General features: G+C 45.0%; 1 non-coding gene across 1 annotated transcript in view; it reads left to right on the plus strand.

Annotated features, from left to right (window-relative positions):
* The first annotated feature begins 6,487 nt into the window (after positions 1-6,487).
* LOC116890480 overlaps positions 6,488-6,604 on the plus strand; it is a 188-nt gene continuing 71 nt past the window's right edge. The window contains exon 1 of the transcript XR_004386668.1: positions 6,488-6,604. This exon is cut by the window's right edge and continues 71 nt beyond it. This is a non-coding gene — a non-coding RNA (small Cajal body-specific RNA 16).

A 6,604-nucleotide genomic window follows, 5' to 3' on the forward strand; every position in this document is an offset into this window, starting at 1 on the left:
ACTTGCTTATTTATTTGTTTATTTTATTTTTTTTGAAACGAGGTCTCCATGGATCCTAGGCTGGCCTCAAACTCCAAACTCACCATATAGTGGAGGATGACTTTGAACTGGTGATTTTTTTTTTTTTTTTTTTTGTCTCTACTTCCCAAATGCTAGGGTGGCAAGCGTGAGCCACCGTGCTCACCGTACTTTCTTCATTGAGGCAAGGTTGCACAAAGTTGCCCAGATTGACCTAGAACTTTCTCTGTGGCCCAGGAATACCTTGACTTTTTGCTTCTCCTGAGTCAGCCTTCCAAGTAGTTGGTACCACAGGTTCTGGGTACCAGGCTTGGCTTGAAACCTTTGTTTGTTCATTTGTTTGTTTATTTAAAGCAGAGACTTGCTATGTAGCTCTGGTACTCAGATACAGTATTCACTATGTAGCCCAGCCTGGATTCCTACTCCTAGCAATGCCCCAGTCTCCCCAGTGCTGGGATTATGGGTGTATAGCACCATGCCTAGATGAGTCCTTTTCTTTCTCATGGTTCAGTGTACACAAACTCTCCTTTAGTCACAGAGTTACTGAAATATTGTGAAGCTGAGTCCAGCACCACATAACTGTGATCTCAGCCCTTGGGAGGCTGAGGCAGGAGGATTGATAAAAACAAGTTCTGAGCTAGGGCTAAATAGCCCAACTATGTCTCAAAAATCAAACCAAGGGAAAGTGAGATGACTCAGCAGGTAAAGGTGTCCAGCACAGCCTGCTGACCTGAGATTGGTCACTGGAACCTCACAGTGCAAAAGGAGACCAGCTTTTGAAACTGTCCTCTGACTTCTGCATGTGCCCACAGCATTCACACACACTCAAAATAAACACACATAAGTCAGTCCCAGCATTCATGGTGAGGGATTTATCTGTAATTCTGGCTATAGGTGATGCAATGCCCTCTTATAGCCTCTGGGTGTGGGCACACACACACACACACACACACACACACAGAGCTAAGGCTACCCTGTCAAAGAAGAGAAGAAGAAGAAGAAGAAGAAGAAGAAGAAGAAGAAGAAGAAGAAGAAGAAGAAGAAGAAGAAGAAGAAGAAGAAGGAGAAGAAGGAGAAGAAGGAGAAGAAGGAGAAGAAGAAGAGGAGAAGAAGAAGAAGAAGAAGAAGAAGAAGAAGAAGAAGAAGAAGAAGAAGAAGAAGAAGAAGAAGAAGAAGAAGAAGAAGAAGCAAAAAACTTGAGGCTAGAGAGATGGTTCAGCAGTTAAGAGTCTGTATTGCTCTTGCAAATGTATATATATATATATACACACACACATATATATACATATATATACACATGTAATTTGTGTGTGCCTCTGAGTCTGCATGAATCTATGTATATCACATTCATGCTGATGCCTGAGGAGGCCAGGGGTGCTGGATCCCCTGGAACTGCAGTTCAGGTCATTGTAACCTGCCTCACGTGGTTCTGGGAATATAACCCAGATCCTCTGTAAGAGAAGTGCTCTTTAGCCCCTAAAATAAATTTAAAACAACAACAATAATTAAGAAAAAAAGAGAAGGGTTGGGGATTTAGCTCAGTGGTAGAGCTTGCCTAGGAAGCGCAAGGCCCTGGATTCAGATCCCAAGGTCCCAAAAAAAAAAAAAAAAAAAAAAAAAAAAAAAAAAAGAAAGAGGGGGAAAAAAAAAAACAGGGGGTAAAAAAAAAAAAAAAAAAAAACAAAAAAAAAAAAAAAAAAAAAAAAAAAAAAAAAAAAACAAAAAAACAAAAAAAAAAAAAAAAAAAAACCCAAAACCAAAAAAACAAGTCATATTAAAAAAAAATTTCATGTTATATTCATGTTCCATGTGGTGGGGGTACAGGCCTTTGATCCCAGCACTCAGGGACAGAAGCAGGCAGATCTCTGTAAGTTTGAGGTCAGCCTGGTCTACAGAGTCAGTTCAGGGCAGCCAAGGCTACACAGAATCAAAAAAAGGAGGAGGAGGAGGAGGAGGAGGAGGAGGAGGAGGAGGAGGAGGAGGAGGAGGAGGAGGAGGAGGAGGAGGAGGAGGAGGAGGAGGAGGAGAAGAAAGACAGCAGTAGCAGCAGCTGCAGCATAGAACTAGAGGCTAATGAGACAACTGAGCAGTTAAGAGCCTGTGTTACTCTTGCAAAGGCCCAGAATTCAGGTCCCAGCACCCAGACCAGGCGCCTGACAACTGCCTTTAACTCTAGCTCCAGGGCATCTGATGCTTCTGGCCTCAGCATAGACCTGTGCTCATGTGCACACACTCACACGCATACACATACTTAAAAATCAAAATGAACTAATTACACAACGAGGGGCTGGAGAGGTGGCACACAGGGAAGGGTGCTTGCTGCGCAAGGATTAGGACCTGAATTCAAACCTATAGCACCTACACGTCAAAATAAAATCCTGACACAGCCTCATGTTCCTGCTAAGCTCCAGGTAAGAGCCTGTATTGATCTTGCAAGGGGCTAGTGTATATATATAAACGCTCTGGGCCAGGCGATCCTGACAACTACTCAGTCTCTCCCGAGGCTTGTAGCAGCTCTCGGGGCCTCTTTGTTCCTGCTAGGCCCTGCTGAGGTCTCAAAGCATAAACCCTAAGAGGTCATTACAACTCCACCTCCACAGAGGTCTTTACAGCCCCATCCCCATGGGCATTGGGACGCCCACTGCAGAGGCCACTGTAATCACTGGTTCTTCTAGTTCACTGAGAGCCATGCAGGTCCTGGGATGGGGAGTTGGGAAGCCAAGATCTGGCTGAAATGGATGCTCTGGGGTCCAGAGAAAGCCCAGGAGCAGATGAGAGGGATTCAGGGCGGAGCTGCTGATCTGGACTCAGAAGTAGCAAAGTAGAAGAGAAGGCTCTTTGATGGTTCAGTCAGATGACCAAGCCACGGAGGTCTGACTGTAGGCCAAGCTATCCCATCAGCCCCCTGACTTCCTAGCCTGACTTATTGCCACCTCCACCATGACAGGAGAGGCCCTCTCTGGGCACTAATTCATGCTTTGTCTTCTGCATCTGGCCTTTCTCTCAGCCCTGAGCCAGGGAAACAGTTGCTTCTAGAAGGTAGCCATTGTCCAAGTCTCATACTTCTGGGGTTTGGCTGAGGCCAGGGAGGCCACAGAGTTCTCCCCAGAAGACTCACTTTCAGAATTTTTTTAGGTTGTTCGCCTGTGCTGTTCCTTCTGCTTGGCAATGGTCTCCCAACTTCCATCTATCTTGAAATTCCTACTACCCTGCTCCCCATGGCCTCAATGGCTCCTCTCCTTCCCTCTCCTCCTTCCCATCCTCCTTTTCCTTCTTTTCTCCCTCCTTCCCATCCATTCTGCTGGCCTGAACTTCCATTCAGTCATTCATTTTGAGCATTCATCCATCCATCCATTCATTCACTCATATCCATTCATTCATTCATCCATCCATTCATTCATTCATTCATTCGTGCTCATTCCACCAGACACTGAGATCAGAAGAGGAGCCGGGACATCCTTGAGGACAAAGCACTCATGCCTTGTGAGAGGCTGAAGGCAAAGCGTGCTCTGTCACCTAATTGGCAGGTGCCAGCACAGGACGAAAACTCGGTGACCCTCGTTAAAACAATATGATGCATTTCAAGGGTGACAGTGGAGAGTTAAGGTGACCCGGAGCCCTTCCTGACCAGCAGGCTCCTCTGTGGAGGCTGTGTACCGTGGAAGCTGGCCCTGCTCGCAGGGAGTCCGTCAGAGACGGAGGTGCTGGTGCTGGTCAGTTCCCCCGGAGCAGAGGTCATGGCCACAACTGCCAAAGTCAGGAGAAGAGGTGTTACACACCTATTTTTGGAAACTGAAAGTTCCCATACAGCACTGCAGAGAGAGAGAAGGGCAAGACAGCTGCAGTCAGACCTGAGGGCCACTTGGGAATTACTTTTTTCCTTCCTTCCTTCCTTCCTTCCTTCCTTCCTTCCTTCCTTCCTTCCTTCCTTCCTTCCTGTCTTTCTTTCTTTCTTTCTCTCTCTCTTTCTCTTTCTTTCTCTCTTCTTTCTTTCTTTCTTTTTACTTTCTTTCTTTCTCTCTTCTTTCTTTCTTTCTTTTTACTTTCTTTCTTTCTCTCTTCCTTTCTTTCTTTCTTTTTCTTCTTTCTTTCTTTCTTTCTTTCTTTCTTTCTTTTTCTTCCTCCCTTTCTGTCTGTCTGTCTGTCTGTCTTTCTTTCTTTCTTTTTCTTTCTTTCTTTCTCTTCCTTTCCTTCCTTCCTTTCTTTTTTCTTTCTCTCTTTCCCTTCCTTCCTTCCTTCCTTCCTTCCTTCCTTCCTGTCTTTTTCTTTCTTCCTTTCTTGCTCTCTTTTCTCTCTCTCTCTTTCTTTCTTTCAGACAGGGTTTTCTACAGAGCCTATGTTGGCTTGGACAAGCCATCCTCCTACTTCAGCCTCACATATGATGAGACTGCAGGTTTACATGGTCAGGTCCAGCGGCAGGCGGCTCTTTAATTAAAGTGGAACTACAACCCATGATTCTAAATGGCTCTGACCGCGTGATCACATTTATTTGCTTGTTTGAGACAGAGTCTTACGCAGTAGCTCAGTGTGGCTTTGAACTCACTACACAGTCAGTCCGTGAGTGCTGGGATTGCAGGCAGGCCATCATGTCCTGAGTGTGTGTGTGTGTGCTTGCAGAACAAGGTACACAAAGAAGAGAGAGAGAAACTCTCCATCATCCACGGGCCTGTCCCATGGCAAAGCTCCCTGCAGGCCAAGACACTTTTAAAGCTACAAAGTGAGCATTATGGCAGGCATGGTGGAGCACACCTTACCCTGGAACTCAGGAGGCAGAGGCAGGAGGATGCTTAAGAGCAGCATGAACTGCTCTCCTAGAGGCCCCAAGTTCAATTCCCAGCAACCACAGGGTGGCCCACAACCATCTGTAATGGGGTCTGATGCCCTCTTCTGGTGTGTCTGAAGACAGCAACAGTGTACTCATGTAAATAAAATGATTAAGTAATTCTTTAAAATCTGGGGAGAAACCCCAGGGCAGAGGAGAGGAAAGTTACTTCCTTCTATACCCCTGTGCTGCTGGAAGCATTTTGAGGAGGTAGCTTTGGAAAAGTGTGGCAGAGCCTCAAAAGGTAGGCAAAGGGTTTCCAGATCAGTCAGAAATTTACCTCCCAGGTATTACTGTAGAGAACCGACAGCTGTGTGCACGCAGACGTTTGTATTTTAACCTTCTCATAGCAGGCCAGACTGGAAGCAGTCTGCACGCCTATCAACTGTTAAACACACGCTGGACAGCTCTAAACAGTCAAGTGTTTGGAAGTCTAAGAATGATGTGTGGATGCAAGCACCAACATGGACGAGCCTTTGCCAACATTGTTATTTTAAAAACATCTTAAGGGCTGGAGGGATGGCTCAGTGGTTAGAGCACTGACTCCTCTTCCAGAGGTCCTGAGTTCAAATCCCAGCAACCACATGGTGGCTCACAACCATCTGTAATGGGATCTGATGCCCTCTTCTGGTGTGTATGAAGACAGCTACAGTGTACTCATCTATAATAAATAAATAAATCTTAAAAAAAAATCTTAAGTGAAAGAGGTTGGGTGTGGCAGCACACATGGGATCCACAAGATTCAGGAAATTTCCAGCTCTCGGGAGCTCGGGGCTACACAGGGAGCTTCCAACTCAAAAACCAGCCAAGCAGAGCAAAGAAAAAAGGGATGAAAGATGGCGGTTACAAAACGGGCCAGTGAGAACGATGCTTGCTTTTTTTTTTTTTTTTTTTTTTTTTTGGTTCTTTTTTTGGAGCTGGGGATCGAACCCAGGGCCTTGCGCTTCCTAGGCAAGCGCTCTACCACTGAGCTAAATCCCCAACCCCAATGCTTGCTTTTCTAACACTGCACACCACTAGCATCTCCCAGCACCTAGCCAGTAAGTGGAATTTCCAGGTTAGTATTTACCCGATGACTCGAGTACCCTGTGTCTTCAACAATAGGCTCTTCCTGTCGTGTTCTGGGGGCCAACCAAGAGTAATGGCAGTAGCTACCGTGTCTAGGATCTATGAGATCTCATTGGCCAACAACTTAAGGAGACTCATTTCTAGTACTAGGGTTTTGACTTACTAGTGTATGGTATCTACTTGGGGTTTTGTCCCCTTTTACAGGGTAACTCCCTAGATTCAAATTCTCTCATATATATTTATATTGTATATGTATATATAATATATGTATATATGTATAGACATATACATACATATATACACATGTATACATACATGTATATATACACATACAGGTATGTATACATATTCAAACTCATATGTATATGATATATCTGTGTGTATATGTATATGTATACCTATACATATATATGCATATGAATATATGGAAGCCTAGATATTAGCAGGTTTCCATTGGAGTTTTCCAAAGGCCTTCAGTGTTCCCTACTCCCACACTTCCTTTTCCATCCTGCCCTCCCATCCTCCACCCTATTTGATCTTTCCTGTTTCATTTTTCCTCTTTATAACATGATATTTCTGATGGTCTGGGGAAAGGCTCCTTGTGTGGTTGACCCTGCCCGAGGTGGGTGCAGCCCTGTACCAGATAGCTCGACCTTGACCTAAAGTAAATTCCCAGAGGAGCATCCTCCCTGGGGT

The sequence above is a fragment of the Rattus rattus genome, chromosome 1 (genome assembly GCF_011064425.1).
Source record: "Rattus rattus isolate New Zealand chromosome 1, Rrattus_CSIRO_v1, whole genome shotgun sequence".
Classification (NCBI taxonomy): Eukaryota; Metazoa; Chordata; class Mammalia; order Rodentia; family Muridae; genus Rattus; species Rattus rattus.